The sequence below is a fragment of the Rhinoraja longicauda genome, chromosome 3, assembly GCF_053455715.1.
Source record: "Rhinoraja longicauda isolate Sanriku21f chromosome 3, sRhiLon1.1, whole genome shotgun sequence".
NCBI classification, from domain to species: Eukaryota; Metazoa; Chordata; class Chondrichthyes; order Rajiformes; family Arhynchobatidae; genus Rhinoraja; species Rhinoraja longicauda.
This window is the reverse complement of record NC_135955.1, coordinates 21,716,811-21,738,687: the sequence shown is the minus strand read 5'-3', so window position 1 is coordinate 21,738,687 and position 21,877 is coordinate 21,716,811.

Here is a 21,877-nt window from a genome sequence, read left to right as displayed (position 1 = left end):
CAAGTACTATGACCTTTATCTTCTGTGGGATTAAAACATGCTTCACTCACAATGATCTTGCATTGAATATTTACATAAAACGTTAAATATTAATGCATGCCAGTACAAAAAGTGTAGGATACAATAAATATTACTTGGCAGGTGCGTAACTGATTTGCATAAAAAAAGTGAGTTCCTGCTTCAGTCTTTGCCAGTGATGCCCTATTACAGCTGTTTTTTGGGAACTCCTCACTGATACATTGAATGGCTTGTATTTGGACGCATATTTTCATTTTGACTCACATTCAGAATAGGCATCCACGTTCCAGGCATGCAAAATTATTGAACAATCAAAATTTATAGCACAAAAGAGGGGTATTTGGTCCACCATTGCCAAAAGTGTGTCATTTAGGCCAATCCTATTTCATAGAATCCTAGTCATAACATATAACATATAACAACTACAGCATGGAAACAGGCCTGTCCGGCCCTACCAGTCCACGCCGACCATTCTCCCTGACCCAGTCTCATCTACCTGCACTCAGACCATAACCCTCCAATCCCCTCCTATCCATATACCTATCCAGTTTACTCTTAAATAATAAAATCGAGCCAGCCTCCACCACTTCCACCGGAAGCCCATTCCATACAGCCACAACCCTCTGAGTAAAGAAGTTCCCCCTCATGTTACCCCTAAACCTTTGTCCCTCAATTCTGAAGCTATGTCCCCTTGTTGGAATCTTCCCCACTCTCAAAGGGAAAAGCCTACCCACGTCAACTCTGTCCGTCCCTCTCAAAATTTAAAAAACCTCTATCAAGTCCCCCCTCAACCTTCTACGCTCCAAAGAATAAAGACCCAACCTGTTCAACCTCTCTCTGTAGCCTAAGTGCTGAAACCCAGGCAACATTCTAGTAAATCTCCTCTGTACCCTCTCCATTTTGTCGACATCCTTCCTATAATTTGGCGACCAGAACTGCACACCATACTCCAGATTTGGCCTCACCAATGCCCTGTACAATTTCAACATTACATCCCAACTTCTATACTCGATGCTCTGATTTATAAAGGCAAGCATACCAAACGCCTTCTTCACCACCCTATCCACATGAGATTCCACCTTCAGGGAACAATGCACAGTTATTCCCAGATCCCTCTGTTCCACTGCATTCCTCAATTCCCTACCATTTACCCTGTACGTCCTATTTTGATTTGTCCTACCAAAATGCAGCACCTCACACTTATCAGCATTAAACTCCATCTGCCATCTTTCAGCCCACCCTTCCAAAAGGCCCAAGTCTCTCTGTAGACTTTGAAAATCTACCTCACTATCAACTACTCCACCTATCTTAGTATCATCTGCATATTTACTAATCGAATTTGCCACACCATCATCCAGATCATTAATGTAAATGACAAACAACAGTGGACCCAACACAGATCCTTGGGGCACTCCACTAGACACTGGCCTCCAACCTGACATACAATTGTCAACCGTTACCCTCTGGTATCTCCCATTCAGCCATTGTTGAATCCATCTTGCAACCTCACTATTAATACCCAACGATTTAACCTTCTTAATCAACCTTCCATGTGGAACCTTGTCAAATGCCTTACTGAAGTCCATATAGACAACATCCACAGCCTTGCCCTTATCAATTTCCCTGGTAACCTCTTCAAAAAATTCAAGAAGATTAGTCAAACATGACCTTCCAGGCACAAATCCATGTTGACTGTTTCTAATCAGGCCTTGATTATCCAAATAATTATATATATTGTCCCTAAGTATCTTTTCCATTAATTTTCCCACCACAGACGTCAAACTAATAGGTCTATAATTGCTAGGTTTACTTTTAGAACCTTTTTTAAACAAAGGCACAACATGCGCAATGCGCCAATCTTCCGGCACCATCCCTGTTTCTAATGACGTTTGAAATATTTCCGTCATAGCCCCTGCTATTTCTGCACTAACTTCCCTCAATGTCCTAGGGAATATCCTATCAGGACCTGGAGACTTATCCACTTTTATATTCTTCAAAAGTGTCCGTACCTCCTCTTCTTTAATCCTCCATACTACATGGAAACACGCCCTTCAGACCATTAAGTCTATGCCGACTAATCATCCACTGATCCATTTTATTCTCCCCATATTGCCATCACATCCCCAAAGATTCCATTGCTTACCTGCAGTAAAAGGCAAATTACTGTGCCCAATTAACCTACCAACAAGCATGTTCTTGGAATGCAGAAGACAGCAGAGCAACCAGAACAAACCCACGCAGTCACGAGGAGAGCATACAAACTCTGCACAGATAGCATCAGAGATCAAGATTGAACCCAGCTTGTTAGGGCTGTTAGACAGCAGCTTTACTAACTGTGCTACTGTACCACACACTTCAGTCCAAAGAAAGGTCCTGATCTTAAATGTGTAGGATGGAACGGCAGATGTTGGTTTAAACCGAAGATAGACACAAAAAGCAGGAGTAACTCAGCAGGACAGGCAGCATCTCTGGAGAGAAGTAATGGGTGACGTTTTGTGTTGAGACCTTTCTTCAGACTGGAGTTTGAAGAAGGGTCTCGACCCGAAACGTCACCCATTCCTTCTCTCCACAGATGTTGCCTGACCTGCTGATCCAGCAATTTGTGTTTCATTCAAGATTCCAGCATCTGCAGTTATTTGAGTACCCACTTCCTATGTTCTACTTCCTGCGTCTAAACTCCAAGTTAAGTGTTCATCCAATAATTTGTTTTTTGAGGATTTCTCTAAGACCAGGCTCTCTGACAGTGGGTTCCAAACCCCCACCATCTTTGGATTTCCCTTAGTTCCTCTTCAATCTTTCAACCAATTAATGTAAACCTATACCCCCGAGTAATTGGTGCTAGAGTTACATTGTGTCCTCACTACTATAGTAAATTTGGTGCTGATGTAGCATTGTGGTTAGGGTTGTTCACAATCTGTGCTTGATAGGAAGAAGTTGTTCTTAAACCTGGAGATAATGGTTCTCAGTGCATTGAAATGATTTACTTGTTATGCAAAGACGATGCCTGAAACATGTCAAGTGAGATTTTGGAACAATTTGTTGCAGTTTTACCATCTTTCAATTATATTTCTTCTTACAATTCCATAAGTATTTGAGGTAGACACAGCGAATACTAAGCAGTTCGAATTGATTGGACAGTATAAAGGAAATGCAGATGCTGGAGTCTTCAGCAAAACAGAAAGTGCTGGAGGAACTTAGTGGGTCAGGCAGCATCTTTAAAGGTAATGGACAGGGAACATTTCAAACTTTTTGTTTGCATTAAACTGAAGAAGGATTCTGACCCATAATGTCACCTGTCTATTCCTTCCACAGATGCTGCCAGACCTATTGCGTTCTTCCAGCACTTTCTGGTTTGCTCGAAGAAAAAGTAGCGCTGCTCCCTGGATCCCCTTCATTTTGATGAGGAATGGGAGTAGGACAAGTGGCAGTGTGGACCAGTGCTAGTTGGTGAAGGAGGTGAGGGGCCTCTAGAGGTCTTTGGTGTATGGGGGAGCTCACTTTTTCTAGACCTCCTCCTGCATGTAACTGGGAGTGAGGATCTGTATAGTCTCTCTCTCAGTCCCTGAGCCACTGGCAAGATGCTATTGAGCTCGTGTGATCCAACAGGGGTACACGATGAACCTATACACGCTGCTGCATCAATATGGCATTGAATCAATGCACCAGTATTGATTCAATGCCGCTTTTACAAAGCCGGTCAGACAGCATCTTGGGAGAAATCTTTGGCGTGACGTTTTGAGTCGAGACCCTTCTTCAGACTAAACCTATCCTATCCATGTACCTGTCCAAACGTCTCTCAAATGTTATGTCATGATAGTAGCGTTTCGGCCCGTAACGTCACCCATTCCTTCTCTCCAGAGATGCTGTCTGACCTGTTAAGGGACTCCAGCTTTTTGTGTCTATCTTCAGTTTAAACCAGTATCTGCAGTTCCTTCCTACACACCATGCTTTTAACTTTTATATTAATTTAAATGTTCACTCAAAATCTGAATAGAATGCAGAGAACAGTAACAGAAAGAAAGAAAGACAGTTTACAAACCGAAGCATATGACCCAGAACTTATCTTGTTGTGCACAGACAGGCCTGCAGGCAGGGTGAACTATTCTCTCCTGATCCTGCTCTTGCTGCAGTGCTCACAGTGTATCGTCTCTACCTCGGGTGTGTTTTAAATGGATCACTAAAGAGAAAGTAAAACAAAATGTTTAGCCCTTTTTTTAACATCGTAAAAGTTTCTCCAATCGAGACAACCCTGAAAGTTATAGGCACCTGGATTTTAAATCACCTTTTCCCATCTAAGGACCTCCCGCAGTAGTTCTCAGTGAGTGCAGAGGTTCTGATAAACAGTTGTTACTGTAGGAAGCTTCTGAAATGAGTCCCCTAGACATTATTTAGGGTTTGCGTACTCAGTTCTCCATAGGAACTAAGCATGGAAATAATAATGTTTGCCTTCTATCTTTGCGAGCCTATTGCTCGCCTCCCCATAGAATAACACCATATTAATTATCAATGTCAGTCTCTAAGATACCAGTGAATTCATCTAATAAATTACTTTATTAAAAAATAGTTAGAAAGAGAGAAGGAGAATTTATTTTCCCACAAGCAGCCATTAGATCTGAATTCTTAGAACTATCTGTGAACAGCAACACAGTCTGTGACACTGTACCTCCGACCTCCAGCAACTTGGGTTCAATCCTGACCTCTAGGCTGTCCATGTGGAGATTGCATGTTCTCTTGGTGACCATGTGAGCTTCATCTGGGTGCTCTGGTTTCCTCCCACTACCAAAGTTGTACAGGTTAATAGGCCATGGGAAATTGCCCTGGTATGCAGGTGAATGATAGAATTTTTTTGATGGGAATGTGAGGAGAATAAAATGAAGAGCTGTGATATTATTGTTAATGCATGTTTGGTGGTTGGCGAGAGCTCGTTGGGCCAAAGGGTTATTTATGTGCTGTGTGATTCTGTGACACCATTGTGGGATTGCCCTCTCTTTACTGACGACTAGTAATTGAGGGGAAGGTCCACTTTCACCTTCCTTAATGCAACCAGGAATAATCAAGAAAACCTGTGCTTGCCACCAATGCCGAGCATGAATTAAAAGCCTCTGCTGGCTGTTTCTATTCCCGTTCCAAAGTATTAAACAACATCATCCATCACAAGAGGTGGTAGCAATTAAATAGGAGAACACCTGCAATTTACACCACTTATTCATTGACTGCTTCTGAATACAATAGAGCACAAGATCCATTTAATGGGTTTTCCAGACTTAAAATGAAGCATTTGAGAAGGCTATTTTTATTTTACAGCGTTAGTGCCAAGTCTTTCAATCCAACAACTATTCTCAATTAGAATGTGCTAAGTTCCAGATCTGTTAATGATATTTCAGTACTACTTAAAAAGAAACTTAACAACTCACCTAGACAATGATTTTAGCTTCTCTTTAATGTCTGGATCTTTATTTATGACGTGCATAAAATTGTGTTTGGAACTTTTAAAATCTAATACAAATATGGAGGCATGAACAAATCTGCATGGGATATCACAATAGAATTTAACAATGCTGTGTACCAACTGGGACCACAATTTCCAAAAACCTGCATAACAATCAAGAGGTACCAAAATCTGCATCAATCTTCTTGCAGTGAAGGTTTTGCCATATTTTACTGTGTCCAGTGGTACCACAGTGGCCTTAATCTATGACCAAGTACAACAGGTTCTCCAGGATTTCCGATCATTATTTCAATGGGTGGGATTGAAGGAAAGACATGCAATCGTTGACCACAAAATGTCCCAGTGCTAAGAAGCACACAGGAACTGGAGCCATGCGGTAGCTAATTTCTTTTCAGCGAGATCCCGCAAACAGTGTCTGCCAATGACCAGATTCTGTATTGAGTCAGCTGGATTGTGCATTTTGCTGCCAAGATCAGCATTTGTTGCCCATCCCCCACTTGCCCTTGGAAAGGTGGTGGGGATCCACCTTCTTGAACCACTGCAAGCCTTCTCCCGAATGTCCTCCCAAACTGCGGTTGGGGAGCGAGTTTGGGGGTTTAGATCCAGTGACACTGAAGGAATAGTAATACATTTCTGAGTTAGGAGGGTGTGTGACTTGGAGGAGAATCTGCTGATGGTGGTGTTCTGTGCACTGGCTCCCCTTGCCCCTCTTGGTAGCATTTATTCTAAGTTTCAATGGCATTGGCTGATGGACATCACTGGAGAGACCATCCTTCAGAAGAGTGCTATGAGCTCTTTATTTCCACCAAGTAAGACCTTGGTTTGATATGTAGTCTGATGGATGTAGCATACATTGAACCATGTTCTCATTCATAAAATACCTCGCTGTTCAGTGACAGTAATTCCAATTTCTTTTCTTTACTTAAATTGTCCTTTTATAATATTTTTGTTGGTTTCCTCCACTTTCACCTCCAACAACAAATGCAAGAACAGCAGGGATTTCTTACCACTGAGACCATCCCTGGCTGCCTCTGTCTCTGAGCTTCACTCCTATTTCCTGCATGCCAGTTGCAAAGCATTATTGCCATTTGGCATTAGAAGAAGGATTTCCTGGCTACTATCTGTGTACTCTGCTGCTCAGGATGCATGGATACCCCACTGTTCTTTTCATATTACAATGGTGACTGCTGTTCAAATGTACATTACACAATTCAAAATGTTTGAGAAGGATGGGAAAACCACATTTGGACAATTTTGGATTGCCTTGGTGACAGGAGATAGAGGATGATAGTGAAGGATGCTTTTTGATTGAGAGTCAGTCATCTTCCGCAGGGATCAGTGATGAGGCCTTTTCATTTGTGATATATGTTTATTATTTATATTGGAATGTAAGAGACATGATTAGTACGTTTGCAGATGGGACAAAAATAAATGGGGTTGCAGATAATAAGGAAGATTGTCTAAGCAGGAGATAGATCAGATGAAAAATTCCATGGAGCATTGATAGATGGAATTTAAACCCAGTAAGTGCGAGATGATGGTATACTTACCATCATAGATTAGGACAAAGGATATAAAAGTTAGGATATTATGTGTGACTTTACAGAACATTTGGGAGACTACATTTGGAACATTTTGTACAGAACTGGTCACCACACCACATGAAGGCACTGGAGAGAATGGAGAGAAGGTTCACCAGGTGTAGTGAAATGTATGCAGGATTCAAGGATTTGGATCAATAAATGGAGGAAGCACTTGGTGATGAGCACAAATAACTATTCAAGCAAAATACAAGTAAAACAGAAAAACTATCAACTATCCAGAAAGAAACAATGCAAAATAACTCACACCTCTCTGTGCATTTGTGTCTCCTGTCTGCACTGGCTATCATCGGCACACACCATGGTCAAGCTGCTCCTCCTCTCTCTCTCTCTCTCTCGCTCTCTCTCTCGCTTCTCTCTCTCTCTCTCTTTTTTTTTCCAATGACTTTATTCAGCACAAAACACATGATACATCACATCAAAACCACAATCAGAGGTTACAAAACATCAAGTAATCATTATAATACAATGTTGCCTTCATTATTTACAATGCTCTCAACCCCCTGCGGTGACCAGCATTCACGGAAGGCCTCCAGAGTCCCATGGACACCGCATGTTCCCTCTCTAGGGACACGCGTGCACGGACGTAGGCCCGGAAGAGGGGGAGGCAGCCGACTCTGGCAAGACCATCGACTGCCCGCTGCCTGGACCCCATGAATGGCCACCTTGGCCAGGACCAGGAGCAAACCGACAGGGAAATCCCACCCTCCAGACCGGCCCTCCCCACTCCCAGCCCCGAGCCCAAACACCAGGATCGTAGGACTGAAATGCAGCCAAAACTTGAGGAGCAACCCCTTTAGATACTCATACAGGGGCAGCAACCTCACACACTCCATGTACATGTGGGACACGGACTCTTCCTCGCCGCAGAAAATACAGGCGGCCGGCGAGTCCGTGAACCGGCTCAAAAATTTGTTACACACAACGGCTCTGTGCAACACTCTCCACCCCAGGTCCCCGATGTAAAGGGGGAGGACTGCCTTGTAGAGAGACCTCCACTGGGGACTACCCCCGCCATCAGGTGGCAACACGGATCGCCAAGGCGTATCCGGACGGAAGACGAAGAGGCGCGCTCTCTCTCTCTCTCTCTCTCTCTCTCTCTCTCTCTCTCTCTCTCTCTCTCTCTCTCTCTCTCTCTCTCTCTCTCTCTCCTCTCTCTCTCTCTCTCTCTCTCTCTCTCTCTCTCTCTCTCTCTCTCTCTCTCTCTCTCTCTCTCTCTCTCGCTCTCTCTCTCTCTCTCTCTCCCTCTCCCTCTCTCCCTCTCCTCTCTCTCTCTCTCTCTCTCTCTCCTCTCTCTCTCTCTCTCTCTCTCTCTCTCTCTCTCTCTCTCTCTCTCTCTCTCTCTCTCTCTCTCTCTCTCTCTCTCTCTCTCTCTCTCTCTCTCTCTCTCTCTCTCTCTCTCTCTCTCTCTCTCTCTCTCTCTCTCTCTCTCTCTCTCTCTCTCTCTCCCCTCCCTCCCTCTCTCCCTCTCTCCCTCTCTCCCTCTCTCACCTCTCTCCCTCTCTCCCTCTCTCTATCTCCCTCTCTCCTCTATCTATCTCCCTCTCTCTCTATCTCCCCTCTCTCTCTCTCTTCTTGGTGAAGCTCTTTTCTCTCCCCGAAGATGAAGCTCACGCTCTCATGGCAGAAGCATGTATTTATATAATAATATTCATCTCAAAGAACAACAGGTGACATAATGGCGTGACTTATGTGTCCGATCAGACACCGAGCTAGTCTCGGATTGTCTTGGGAAAGCAGAGCTTATCTTAGTGACTTCGCAGGTGTCCTCATGATCTACTGGTCCCTTTTGAATTAGCCCAAGGATTCTTCGAAAATATCTACTTGTTTTCCTAAACATGGTTTGAAATGTGGTGCAGCTAATTTTAGTCTGTTTAACCCTTACATTGCACCAGGATATTGCCTGTTTGAGGGATTTTAATTTGGGGGAGCGGTTGAGCAGGCTGATTTTATTATCCTTCTAGTGAATGTGGTTAAGCATGACCTGATACAAGTATGTACAATTAGGAGGTCCATAGAGTAGATCGGTACAGGTGACAAAAAAGTATCATTATCAGCACAAAAGAGTATTTATCTAAGGTAATAGAAGGTATGTGAAAGGGGATCTGAAGAGAAGGTTTTTACATAGGAAGTGGCTGATATCTGCATCTTGCTACGAGAAGAGATGATGGAATCATATACAATGATTACATTTCCAAGACATTTAGATAGACACTTCAATGAGCAAGATATAGAAGTATAAAGATCTATAGTGAGCAAATGGGATTAGTGTAGATGGGCAAAAAGAACAAAAAAAGACACAAAGTGCAAGTGTAACTAAGGGGTTCAGGCAGCATCTCTGGAGAACAGGGACAAGTGACGTTTCAGGTCAGACCCTTCAGCCTGATTGTGTGAGGGAGTGGGGGGGGGGGTGGTCAAAGCTGGAAAGGAGGGGCTGGACAAAGCTTGGCGGGTAATACAGGTGAGGAGGTTTCAATACCAACTGTCTTCAGTGGCAACGCAATGTACTAAGACTATAAGGATCCATGACAAGACCGTGGAACCATGGACCATTTCCCCTTATCTCAGTCAGCACCTCTCTGCAAAGGCAGACATCGATGATGAAATTCATCAGTACACTCTGTGCACTAGCATTATTCTGAGGATAAGATTAAATAGCACTGCCTTCAACCACTGACCGTCACCTCACCTTCTTTCTCCTTTTCTGTTTGTTTACTTATTTATCTATTTATTCTCTTTTCTATGTTTTAGTAAACCCTGTAAAGCGTCTTTGAGTGTTTAGAAAAGCGCTATATAAATGTAATGAATTATTATTATTATTATTACAGTGTGGTGATTACATGAAATTCAAAAAACATTGCCTGCTTCTCGTTTAGCATCATAATTCTGATTTGTATTTTATGCTGGGTGCTCAGAAAATGGCTATCACCTCTTTTGTTGTAAGTTAATTAAATAGCCTCGTGTTAGAGTTCTTTCCTTGGAGCTAATTAATTACCAGGTTGCAGAATTTCTATTTTTCTTTTTGACTTTGTCTGCTTGCACAAGTGATGCCAGGACCAATCTTTGTTCTCTCTCCAAATAATCTAATTGAAAAATATAACAAAGATTCTCTTGACAAATTGGCCTGATGTGAAACAATGTGAAAAGTTTGCAAAGGTGCTGCAGAACTTGTCCAAATTTTTCTCATATGGCGACCTTTATTGTACACACCCAGAAAACTGAAGCAGTCAATGTTTCTACATGTTAAGGAACAAGGTGTACATAAATTTGGGGCTAGGGCCTCATTATCATTGAACTGGTGCATTGTGACATCTTGCAAATGGAACTGACATTGGGGGTGAATTAGCTTATATTGCCACTTTCAATAGGACACTGAGGAGATGTAAGACGTACAAATTATCTGATGAGGTGTAAGGATTGACATGATTGGGAGAGCAGATGCTTTAATTGAGAATGCTGAGAACAGGACGGAGAAATATAGATTTGCAATGAACAGGCTCTTTAAAAAAAGATTACACCATTTGCAAATTTTGAGAATGCCATACCTGTCTAAAGGGCCTGTCCCACTTAGGCGATTTTAAGGCGACTGCCGGCGACTAGGCTGTCGCCGAACATTCGCCGGGGTGTCGCGGGCATGATCTTGAGGAGTCTTCAATGAGTCGTAGCGGATCTCGGCACATCGCGAAAAAAAATTCCAGATAGAAATTTCTCGGCGACAGCTGGCTTGTCGCCAGGTATCGTAGCTCATTGTGGGCGCTGTCGCATGCTGTCCCCAGGTTTGCTAGGTTGTCGCAGATGCATTTAGAAGCACGTAATATTAAATTAAGAAAAGGCATTTGAAGATACCAGAAGATAGTTGTGTTTAACCAATTTATTTACCGTCAGGACATTTGACAGGTAGATTGGAGGCGACAGTTTGGCGGTCAGGTAAGCGTGGGAATTTTGCGATGTTTCCGAAGACGGTGTAATCTCTTAGCCAGGGTGCTAGTTTCACAAAAAAAGTAACTTGTATCGACCTGACTCGGCATTGTCGTAGTCAATGTCGTAGGGTAAAAGAAAATTTTGGCGATCTGCTACGACTTTGACAGTCGCCGGCAGTCGCCTAAAAAATCGCCTAAGTGGGACAGACCCTTAAGTCTTCAATATAAATCATTTTAGTCACATCATATCAACATCATATCATTTACATCACATCAACTTGACATGAACTTTGCATTCCCAACATTAACGATTTGGAGAAGTAACCTGAGTCCCAGTTTCTGATATTGTAATGGTGGGAATCCTCAACCTTTAATGTTTCCCCAAAGAGGTTTTGTAGTGGATGCACCTTGGAAAATGTCAATATTCAGCAGGCCCAATTCTTTGCAGAGCAGAGAAGAGCAGCATATAGATCAATGATAATCGTTGATAATCTTCCTGCAGTAGTTGATATTTATCTCAGTGTGTGTGTGTGTGTCCCAAGTAGCGTCCTGAGGATAGAGAATCCACTCTTAAGCAATTGTTCAGTAGACACCTTGACAAAAAACACTGCATCTCCTTTTGTTCTCCTGGACCAATGCACATCCTAGAGGGAGATCCACTTCAGTCCCATTGAGGGCTTCTAGCGGCAGCACTCAGATTCCTGTTGTGTACCCTGAATATGACATTCGCACCAGCCGCCAAGCAAACTCAATGCTCTGCTCAATCCCCAGGTCCTACCCTCAGTTTGATGGATTTCAAGAGCTTACCTTGTTGGTCAGGGCCAACATTAGGATACAAGGATATTAATTTTCTGCTTTGCTAACAGAGTATTAGAGAAGATATTTATTTGGAAATGTATCAGACAGGGAACAAGGAGGCCTATTATATAACCTACATGTGTATATCCAGTATCATTAATCAGATTCCATGTAAGTGTGTGTTGTCTTGGCTATTGGGCTCCCAGAGGGTGCAGGACTAATCCTTGGGTCAGATGATGCTCCCAGAAATTGGCATAAATATATACCATTGTTGGATCTCCTCTCCTTAGTTGTGGTGATTGTCATCAATAGTCTCCCCTCCTGTGAATACTTGTCATCCCAGCATCCTACGTGAGTCTGCATTGTAGTCTCATGTCTTTAACCTGTTTTCTGCCTGTGCTATCAAAAAGTAATTATTTACTGAGGCAATGCAAGGTGATTCATAGCTAATGATATACCTTGTCTGAAGTGCAGACCAGGAAGTAAAGGCAACAGAAAAGCCCCACAAACAGTGGTGGGAATATGACCTGATCAATAATTTATTTCTATTGTCATCAATAAATCAAAAGCATGCGTCTTTGCCAAATAGGTCAGGGCATTGGTGTGTGTACTTGTGTGTGTGTATGTTTGTGTACATGCATATGCGCATATGTGCCTATGTGTGTGTGTGTGTGTAAGTGTGCAAGTGTGTGTGAGGGAGAGGCATTACATATGCATCTACAGATGGGTACATTTATTTAGGTGTGGGCAGTTGCTTCTACATATACAGTATGTCTACACAAGTATATGCATATGCATGCTTGTGACTGCACATCAGAAGAATGCAAAGAAACATATTGTGATGCCAATCTTCGTGCATGACTGATTTTTAATGCCGCACTGCTACACTGGGGCATGCTAGTTGAACTAACAGCTTGGCATTTGGCAACAAAAATGTCTACATCTGCATTCATTAAAGTAATCCTTGAGGAGTTACAGTTTTACAATGATTAACTGGAGAGAAAGTAGTTGTGCAATATTTGCTGTGACATTGCTGGACACTTTTGTGGGATTGTTGTTGTCACGGGTCAAGTTTTCCTTGAGTTCTTCCAGTTGAAGTTTGGAGGCTATGAGCCTGGACCTCTAAGCCTTCAGCATGAAAAGGCAGATAAAGTGTAGCAGGGTGGAGTAGCAGAGAGGGAGGGGGAAATGTGGCAATAATTGTCTGAGCCTGAGGCCCTATCCACAACCAGGTTTATGGATCCAATTCAACATTAATTGGAGAAAAGAACAATACTTGAGCAGACTTGTCTCTCCATGGACCTATCACAGCGGGGCAGCAACATTGTACAGCCTGAACTGCAGTAGCAAAGTCTTATCAAATAGTCAGCTTCTATGCTTGTGCTTCACTCCTGGTATAGTGTGGAAATTCTATGAAAATTAATTTAATGCAGAAAAACATGGAATTTATTGCCTAGAAAACTTCTATGCCTTTGCCCATTCACTGGGCTCATGTATATCCCTCCTCACAAAAAAACACATATGAATAAGCTCCCATAATATTATCAAATTCACAAATCCTACCCATCTACATGCATCTGTTCCTTTTGTTTCTAGTTTTTTTTCTCACTCTCCATTTTCATAATTGTTCTTTCTTCTTAGTCTTCTGTGTTTCTGATGCCATTCATCATAACACTGTGATGGTATCATTACCATCATGAGTGATTTTTGTGCATTTTCTTCCAGACAAAATTGATTCTGCAAACAGAACTCGTTCATTATCCGGGGACAGCCTGTAAATATTCCCTCAGTCATTTTCTTCCTTACGAAACATTGTAAACAGTCTACTTATCGGGACACTTCACGTGGTTTGATTGCTGCCTCACTGGTCACCTTGCAGCTTGCAGTTGGGGCTACTTGTAACATGGGTCTCTATCAGGATGGTGTCTGACACAGACTGGAGGACACAAATCACATTAGCCTCCCTCCCCTATGTGTTCCCTCAACTCCGTGGATTCTCTGTGGCTGGGTCAAGTTCGGGTTCTGTAATATCTAATGGCTTTTCCTTTGCACAGGTTAACAAACGCACTGCAATCATGATGATTTCCCGCAGCTCTTGTCCTAAATTTATATCTCGTTTCTTGTTGCACAGTGGTATCACTAGAGACCCAAGTTCAATCCTGACTGCAGGTGCTTGTCTGTACGGAGTTTGTACGTTCCCCCCATGATCTGCGTGGGTTTTCCCCGGGAACCCTGATTTCCTCTCACACATCAAAGACGTGCAGGTTTGGAGGCAAATTGATTTGGTAAAATTTTACATTGTCCCTGGTATGTGTAGGATAGTATTAATGTGCGGGGGTCACTGGTTGGCATGCACTTGGTGGGGTGAAGGGTCTGTTTACAAACTGTATCTCTAAACTAAATGAAAAACAATGATAGTTTCATTGGGCCTTACAATAAACTTCCTGAATCTTCAGGGAACTTAAAGTGCAATAACAGTTTAATCGCCACCTGGGCACGTCATAATCAAAATCGAGGGAGCTGTCTTCTCTACACTGATTACAGAAATTGGATCTGTATTCTGAAGAGAGATGATCGTTGAGGAATACAGCTGACATAGCTAAGTGGATGGTCCAGTGAATGAGGTCTTTTGAACTTTGGAGCAGAGTCTCAGGATAAGATGCTCCCACATTAATATGTGGAGGCATTTCTCCTTGCAAAGGGTTGTGAACCTTTGGAATTGTCTGTTGAAGAGATATCTTTAGTTCAGTAAGTACTTTGCATAATTCCTAGAGAACAAGTGCTGTGTAATTAAAATCAAATTAATCCAGAGTATAGCGCATCGCACACTTTCCTTGTTGTCTATTCAGAAATTCAACTCCTGACTTTTAGGTGACATTTTCATTTTGCTTTACTAACTATTTCCTGATGTTAAAGTGCCTGAATATTACCAAATCACAGCAGAGTATGCAACATTCATTGGAGTGAGATTTTGAATTTCACTGCTCTAAAGAGCAGTTCTTGTTTACTCACAGAACAATCAGTTCTCACTGACCATTCGGGCGGCACAGTGGTGCAGTGGTAGAGTTGCTGCCTCACAGCACCAGAAACCCAGGTTCGATCCTGACTACGGGTGCTGTCTGTACGGAGTATATGCGTTCTCCCTGAGATCTGGATTGGTTTTCTCCAGAAGCCCCGGTTTCCTCCCACACTCCAAAGTCGTACAGGATTGTAGGTTAATTGGCTTGGTAAAATTGTAAATTGTCCCTTGTGTGTATAGGATAGCATTAATGTGCAGGGATTGCTGGTCGGCATGCACTCGGTGGGCCGAATGGCCTGTTTCCATGCTGTACCTCTAAACTAAACTGAACTAAACATGAAACCGCTACTTAATTGACGAACACTCAAATTGCACTCTTCATTCTCGATGGGGTCTGTCATCAACTATGACTTCAAACGCAGCCTCACGTGGTCAAGCTGCTCCACAACACCTCATATAAGTGAGAGGAGACATCATCTACTTTATTCTTCAGTCCACGGCTGCAGTCACAAATGGCATTTTCTCCTGAATAAATTCCGCATGAAATCCATCACATGCTTGTGTCGACACACCCAATCCATCACATGCTTGTGTCGACACACCCAATCCATCACATGCTTGTGTCGACACACCCAATCCATCACATGCATGTGTCGACACACCCAATCCATCACATGCATGTGTCGACACACCCAATCCATCACATGCATGTGTCGACACACCCAATCCATCACATGCATGTGTCGACACACCCAATCCATCACATGCATGTGTCGACACACCCAATCCATCACATGCTTGTGTCGACACACCCAATTCTGGTGGAAGATCTGAGAGATTGGACTGGGAACATCTGATCACAAAACACCTTTGCGCAGCTATCATGCCCTGGCACCATTTACACACATGATTAAGTCTTTAATGTGCGCTGTGCTCACTTATGCTATTGCAACAGAAACTGAATCCAGAAGTCATGTTCATGACCTGCATTATTCACTTACTGTCCAACAACAAGAAAAATATAAGATGACATCAATTCATGAGTTGGAACATCCACTGGGACATTAATATTTTACCCACAGACCTGGCTGCAATTAGATCTATGCACTGTGCTGTTCATCAAGGAATTGCTAACAAAGCTCACAGCATCTATGGTACAAGATGCTGCAAATGTTGATTCTCCCGTAAGCCGCAGTTGTACAGGGCCTTGGCGAGACCGCACCTGGAGTATTGTGTACAGATTGTTCCCGATGTTGGGGAAGTCCAGAACCAGGGGTCACAGCTTAAGGATAAGGGGGAAGTCTTTTAGGACCGAGATGAGAAAACATTTCTTCACACAGAGAGTGGTGAGTCTGTGGAATTCTCTGCCACAGAAGGTAGTTGAGGCCAGTTCATTGGCTATATTTAAGAGGGAGTTAGATGTGGCCCTTGTGGCTAAAGGGATCAGGGGGTATGGAGAGAAGGCAGGTGCAGGTTACTGAGCTGGTTGATCAACCATGATCATATTGAATGGCAGTGCAGGCTCGAAGGGCCGAATGGCCTACTCCTGCACCTATTTTCTATGTTTCTATGTATCTCTCTTGCTTCCATGACCTTTAATTGTCTTGCATGAAAAAAAATCTGTCAACATAAAATTTAAATTTTCAATGAACCTTTGGAGAAAGAACTCAATTTTTCATGCTTCCTCTCACCAGTTTTAAGGTTATACCCCATATATTAGTTTCTAAATCAAAACTAGCTCATTTGAAAGTGACATCAAGAAATGAACCCCTTAAGCCTATTCTGCTGTTCAATAAGATTATGGTTGAATTTGTTGCCTAATAGCACTGATCCAAATCCCATAAAAAAACTTTAGTTCAGTCACAAACCTAAAAGTCCATCTGTTATAAAGATTTCAATAACAGCCTTATTTACCTACTAATACCGTTCCCAAGCAACATTTTCAGAGTAACTAAGAAAGCTCCCTGACAGAAACATTCACTTCTAAATCTAAGCCGACTGCTTCTTGAAAGTTGTGTAAGAAAATAACTGCAGATGCCGGTACAAATCGAAGGTTTTTATTCACAAAATGCTGGAGTAACTCAGCAGGTCAGGCAGCATCTCAGGAGATAATTAATGGGTGATGTTTCCAGTCGAGACCCTTCTTCAGTCTGAAGAAGGGTCTCGACTCGAAACGTCACCCATTCCTTCTCTCCTGAGATGCTTCTTGAAAGTTAATTTCTTGACAGAGGCTGCTCCAGACGGCTGCTTAAAATATTTAACCTGATTGATGCTGGTGAAATGCTGATTGATTTGTTATTGTGCTTTTGGAATGCATGTTATATTTACTTGCTTCTAGTCCTGGGGAATCATACCGATTATTTATCCCTGCAGAAATGTTCTCTTCAGTCTTATTCTGCACCTTTGGATATAAATGATCTAATCTGGCAGATTTGTTAGTCATGCATTCCCTGAACCCAGTACCTCTATTACGCTGACTCTAATATCCTCTGGGACAATAGATGTGAGATGGTTTCATTGTCTCTCAGGAGTCATTCAATGCATTTATTTAACATTAATTTTATATTTTAAAGTATTACCTTTAATTCAAATGTCAATGTTATTTTTCACAGCTCTATCCTCTATCTAATTTACTTTTTACTTACATGATACTTGAAGATTTATTTGTGCCGTTCTTAACATCCTAGGCACATCAGCTCATCTGTGTGCTTAAAACACAAACCTGTTGCAGCAGATTCTTAAAGTTCCTTTGTATTCCCACATAAACTGCATATGCATATTGATTGCAAGATATAGCATGGAAACAGGCAGGTCCCTCAGTCCATCCTGAACATCAGTCACCTGCTCACACTAATTCTGTTATCAGAATAAAAGGGCATGCCTTTAGCAAGGAGATGAGGAGGAATTTCTTTGGCCGGAGGGTGGCGATTCTGTGGAATTCATTGCCACAGAAGGCTGTGAAGGCCAAGTCATTGGGTATTTTTAAAGCAGAGATTGACAGGTTCTAGAATAGTAAGAGTGTCAAAGGTTATGGAAAGAAAGCGGGAAAATGGAGTTGAGAGGGAAAGATAGATCAGCGATGATTGAATGGCAGAGTCGACTCTATGGGCTGAGGGCCTAATTCTGCTCCTATGACTTTTGAACTTTGGCACCGAAGATTATCAGGATGGTGGTTACAGCAGAATAAATTAATCAGGGAGAAGCTTAAAAAAGAACCAAGTGGGTAACTGACTTTCATTACATGTGTTTATATCTTAAAGACTACTTCAGACATTGATTCAAGTTGTATGAAACCTTGTCATCTTTGCCTGAAAAAAATGAAGAGAATAGCAACTTACTTCTTCAATCTTATCCCTAATTCTACTCTTGATTCCACAAATAATTTTAACTATCCCATGAATACACTGGCACTGCAGTTTATGGTGATCAGCACTTGATTTCAGCCCCTTTATTTCCATTTCTACAATTGATTAGATAACAGTGAGTGTAACGTATTCTGTCAGGTTCTAAACCAAATGAGTAGTGATTCAAACCTTATTGTTCCGTTTCTCCTCAATGTGGAACAGGAATGCTGCAGGCTTTTGAGTAAAGAAATTATCCTGACAATATTCCCCACTTGAGAGGATATATTATCTAGTGGTGTTAAAGTTCATTGGGAAGTTAAGGGCCAGGGAGAGCCTGGCCTCCCCACAAGCCTGCTCCACATTTCAATGAGATCATGGCTATTGCAGATCTGAACTCCATTCTTCTGGAATTTAGAAGACTGAGGGGGGATCTTATAGAAACATATAAAATTCATATAAAATTCTTAAGGGGTTGGAGAGGCTAGATGCGGGAAGATTGTTCCCGATGTTGGGGAAGTCCAGAACCAGGGGCCACAGCTTAAGGATAAGGTGGAAGTCTTTTAGGACCGAGATGAGAAAACATTTCTTCACACAGAGAGTAGTGAGTCTGTGGAATTCTCTGCCACAGAAGGTAGTTGAGGCCAGTTCATTGGCTATATTTAAGAGGGAGTTAGATGTGGCCCTTGTGGCTAAAGGGATCAGGGGGTATGGAGAGAAGGCAGGTACAGGTTACTGAGCTGGTTGATCAACCATGATCATATTGAATGGCAGTGCAGGCTCGAAGGGCCGAATGGCCTACTCCTGCACCTATTTTCTATGTTTCTATGTTTCTAAGCCCATACCGCAATGTTGTTTGGTGCCAGAGGTGGAAAATACCAGATTATCCTGAGAACTAGTTATGCTTCCAACCAATCCCCCCCCCCCCCCCTTACCCCTCCCCCCAATAGCATTTTAGTTTAATTTAGTTTAGTTTAGTTTAGAGATACAGCACGGAAAAAGGCCCTTCAGCCCAATGGGTCCGCGCCGCCCAGCGTTCCCCGTATATTAACACTATCCTACACACACTAGGGACAATTTTTACATTTACCAAGCCAATTAACCTACAAAACTGTACGTCTTTGGAATGTGGGAGGAAACCGATGATCTCAGATTAACCCCACGCAGGTCACGGGGAGAACGTACATGTGGAAGATATTGTCAAGCTTGAACGGGTTCAGAGAGGAGTTATGAAGATGTTGCCAGGACTAGAGCGTCTGAGTTATAGGGAGCAGTTGAGTAGGCTGAGTCTCTATTCCTTGGAATGCAGGGGATGATGGGGTCTTATTGAGGTGTATAAAATCATGAGAGAAATAGATCGGGTAGATGCACAGAATCTCTTGCCCAGAGTAGGGGAATCAAGGACCAGAGGACATAGGTTCAAGGTGGGGGAAAAAAATTAATAGGAATATGAGGGGTAATCTTTTTGCACAAAGGGTGGTGGGTGATTGGAACAAGCTGTCAGAAGAGGTAGTTGAGGCTGGGACTATCCCAATGTTTAAGAAACAGTTAGACAGGTACATGGATAGGACAAGTTTGGAGGGATATGGACCAAGCACGGGCAGGTGGGACTAGTGTAGCTGGGATATGTTGGCCGGTGTGGGCAATTTGGACCGAAGGACCTGTTTCCACACTGTATCACTCTATGACTTGTTCCTGTTCCTTATGCTGCTCTATGTGGTTCCTCACATCACAAGATCAGGCAGATTTGCTGATGCAATGTAAAGAAGTAGGAAAGGAAAAAGAGAGAAACTCTGACAATAAGACACAAGAAAGATTGGAGTCTTGTGCATTGGAGACTGCATATTGAAAAGACTAGGCTTGTATTGAAAAGACTAGGCTTGTATTTGAAAATTCTGGGCTTGTATTCACTGGAGTTTAGAAGGATGAGAGGGGATCTTATAGAAACATATAAAATTATAAAAGGACTGGACAAGCTAGATGCATGAAAAATGTTCCCAATGCTGGGCGAGTCCAGAACCAGGGGCCACAGTCTTAGAATAAAGGGGAGGCCATTTAAAACTGAGGTGAGAAGGAACTTTTTCACCCAGAGAGTTGTGAATTTGTGGAATTCTCTGCCACAGAGGGCAGTGGAGGCCAAATCACTGCATGGATTTAAGAGAGAGTTCGATACAGCTCTAGGGGCTAGTGGAATCAAGGGATATGGGGAGAAGCCAGGCACGGGTTATTGATTGTGGCCGATCAGCCATGATCACAATGAATGGCGGTGCTGGCTCGAAGGGCCGAATGGCCTCCTCCTGCACTTATTTTCTATGTTTCTATTTTTTCTATTTGGGAATCCAGAACACAGCACTTAGTGGTAGAGATGGCATAATTTCCAATTAAATTTGAGCTCCTTTATTTTCAGGTCTGAGAATGAAGAGTCAGATGTACTTGGTACTGTAGCTTGGTGTGCAACACACTCAAAGAGATAGAAATGAATCCTCTTGGGACATGCTAAACATGCAATCTGGTAATTAATATGTGCACTTTGAACTATATATTCTGAAAACTCAAGCTGTAAATGTGACTACATCTTGCATTTCACACGTCGCCCACGTCAATTGAAGTTGATGTGGCACTCTGTGCAGTGCACCATTCATAAAAATGGGATCTCGTTAAATTGTTTGTACCAATTCAGATATTCTCTTTTATTATAATTTAACATGTCAGCATATCAATAACTGACTAGTGCAATCTAATTTACTCATTTGCAGTTTTAGTCACCGCTCAACATATCATTTGATTCACTTGGTCTCATTAATGGTTCCAGCAAGTAATTGGATTTGCTCAATTTGACCACAGTTTGGCTACTCGTCTCTTTGCTTACAAATAGCCTCAATTCATTTCTGTGTAATAGCTGTCAGAGCTGGTTGTGGTATTAATGACTCACTTCACATATTTTTGATTGCAATGCTGAGTAATTATTTTACTGCTTACAGCACTCTGCAACTTCATCATTAATTCTTGTTGTGTGCTGTTTACTAGTTTTATTTTACTGCTGGGTTTACTTGGTAGTTCTTATACATTGTCTTGCATGCATCACAATTGATCTAAACCTTTAATTATGCTTAGCCACCTTCTAGTTTCCATTTCTCTCTCAATTCAACAGCATACATTTAAAGAATCACAGTAACATAAAGCATACCGTAGGAGGCCATTCAGCCCATCATTCCTGTCCTATTATTGAATTTCTCTCCATTCAAAAGTGAGAACATTTAATTTGAATGATGTCGAACTGAGAATCTAAGGATACATAAGGGACTGAATATCTTGCTCCTGTCCTTACAATTCCAAAGACCTTCATGCAAATGCTAAAGTAAGAAAATTAAATAATAATTATAGCGATAAAAGTCAGTCATTTACAATTCTTACAAATAGGTTGTCATTAATGAAATTCAAGCAAAACAACCATTAAATTCTCTAAATCACTTTTTTACTGTTGATGCATTTATTGCATCAGGATATCATAGCTCTTTAGAAAGTGGTGGTGACTTCTTTAAGTATTGCAGTTCTTCTGATAAAGGTGTGCCCTCAATGTTATAGATTTTAAAGAAACATCTAAAATTCTTAAAGGATTGTTTAGGCTAGATGCAGAAAAAATGTTCCCAATGTTGGGGGGAGTCCAGAACCAGGAGTTCATAGTTTAAGAATAAGGGGTAAGCCATTTAGAACTGAGATGAGGAACACCT